We start from the raw sequence: 2,740 nt of genomic DNA, 5'->3' as shown, positions 1-2,740 counted from the left end.
TCACAGGCAACAGGGAGAGCACTTGAAACCCCAAAGCCTACCTCCAGTGTCCCACTCCCTCCAAGGTAACACCTAGCAGAAGGCCACATCTTCTAATCCCTGTCAGGTAGTGCCACTCCCTAATGACCAATCAATCAAATCTATTAGCCTAAGGGGAGACATTCTTATTCAAATTACCACAGTGTCTACAAATTGGTGTTTCTCAATCTGTAGATTGTGACCCTTTTGTTGGGTGATATATCAAGCATTTTTTATATCAAGCATTTACTTTGTGTTTCCTAACAATAGCAAAATTACAGTTATGAAATAGCAAGGAATGATTTTATGGGTGGGGGCACCGAATGGGGAAGAATGGGGAGCTGTATGAAACTGTTAGAGCAAGGCGACTCTCAATCAGAAGCCACTGCAGCTTTCATCTGTGTTGGTGTAGATAGCTTTCCCTTGCTGTTTTCACTGTTTGACCATTTTTATCTTCCTGGCATCTTATTATAAAAGAGTATTTGAAAGTTGTTTGTGATTGGTGGTGTAATTAATATTGTAGAACTTACCCTGTCTGGACTCAATATTCCCGATATGGCTTAGATAATCATGGCAAGTCCCACTTTATTTTCTGTGTAATTGAAAGAAGCGCTCTATCCATCATTCTCTCTGCAGCATCTTAGAGTAACTTTTTAATAAAATGACCAAGTTTTAAGGTTTTATCATGATCTTCCTTTTCTCCTATATAAGTGAAATATTAATCTCTCAATAAATTACACTCAGTCTTGTCATTTACACATTTCAATATCAAAGGATGCAGATTTTTTTCTTCCTTTTGATGGGTTGACATTATGATGTTCTTGTATGAGCACTATTGACATACATTTCGCTCAGTAGAGGACAGAGATGCTAAAACCCAGAAGTAGTTTAGTTACTTGTCAGCTACGCAGAACCTGAGTAGGAAGGGAGAATCTCTTCAAGCACTGATCTCCAGCAGTTTTGGGTCCCTTCAGTGATGGCCATCAGGGAGCTATAGCAGTAAGCCGGGAGGGACTTTAGCAAGTAGTGGTCTCTAATGTTCCAGTCATCCCACAGGCATGCAGTATTTGTTTCCATGATGTTACACGTGTTAAAACTCTTACAAAGACTCGGGAGTTTGGGATTTCTCAGCTCTTGGTTAAAGCTGGCACTGCAGTTTCCAGGCTTATCTGAAACTTTACTTGAATCCTCAGTTCTTGGAAACAGCTAGTGTTGTATCTCCTGTGTAGACATAGGATGTATGGTTAACACCTTTCCATATGGGGACTGAGACCATAGGTGCTGAAGACTTGACAACACTCTGAAACTCTTCTGGAGACCCTAGCCTGTACTTCCTCTTCTCTCTCTCTTTAAAGTCTTTTTTTCCTGTTTAGCCTCAGCTTTCTGTACTTGCCATCGTTCTGTTTCTTCTGCCTTATTCCTTTCAGGTTGCTCTAAATCTGGTCAGATATTTCTTCAGTTTTCACAGACAGATGGCTCCCTTGTTCTTGTAGAACTCATGTGTTTGCTCTCCAGTCTATGCTTCTTCTTTTTGTTATCAGATCAGCACTTACTGTTGAAACTAGTCAAGAAGCACAAGCCTTTTATTGAACCCGAAGTAGCTTTTCTAGAGTTTCACAAAATGAACCTCAGAAGCCTTTCATATAGTCTAACAAGGTGATGTTTGGATAAGTAGCAGCCACTTCCTATAAGGCAAGCTCAGTCTTGCCTCATAGACCAATTGCAGACATAGAGGCTTCTGTTTTAGGCCAATCACAGCCTTTCCTCTAAGCACTAACCATAGCAATCCCCTCTGATGGTCTGTGGAGGAGCTTATCTCCACTCTAACCTAGGTGGGAATATTTCAGGTTAACCAGTCTACATACAGAGGGCTTCTGGTAGGACAATATCTGGTACAATTCATTTCAAATGAACTCATTAAGGTTGAACCTTCAGGAGCTGAAACAATCAATGATGACTGTCTTATAGTTCTCTCAAGGTGTATGTGGATTGCTGCTGCAAACAGCTATTAATTGAACTTACTATCTGCCCCATGCATAAGGAGGGATGGGCTCAATTTTCTCTCACTATCAAAGAATAAGCAATGAATTCAATGTAAATTTAGATGAAATAAGTACACAGAAATCCCCAGTTGAGATAAAATCATCAATACCTATCCTCTCAATATCAAAAAGAAGAGAATTGGTTGTCCTTCCAGAAGCTGGAGAACACTTGAGAGTTTGGGAAGAGAAAGCAAAGTCTTGCTGCTTGGCTATGCATGGATCAAGCCCTGACATGGATGCTCCTGTTTAGCTACTCCAACTTAATATCCATTACTGATGGCTGGATTTGGTCATACTCTGGTATTTCCACTTAATATACTGGCCAGGAGGTCATACAAACCAATGAATTTCCTGCTCCAGCTATTTAAATGCAGCAACAATTAGTCCTGCTTCTATCTACAAATGCACTGCAATTTCAAATAGTGAAGAAATTAGGAAGGTAACTAGGTTTCAAGATTTGTGCAAATCAAAAGCAATCATATAACTTGAAGAAATAGTGATGTGGGAATAATCAAGACACACTCTCTCTATTTGTATGTGAATCTTATTCTCTCTGTCTCTACACTTGACACACAGAGTGAACTAATAAAAGCATGGTATAGGCTAGAGTGGCTCCCAGGAGCCCAAGGCGATGTCCCCAGTTAGTTCCTTGGGCAGCGAGGATAGGGAACCTGTAATGA

This window comes from Microtus ochrogaster, assembly GCF_000317375.1.
Source record: "Microtus ochrogaster isolate Prairie Vole_2 chromosome 14 unlocalized genomic scaffold, MicOch1.0 chr14_random_3, whole genome shotgun sequence".
NCBI lineage: Eukaryota > Metazoa > Chordata > Mammalia > Rodentia > Cricetidae > Microtus > Microtus ochrogaster.
The sequence above is the reverse complement of the archived record's forward strand: the minus strand, read 5'-3'. Positions refer to the sequence as shown.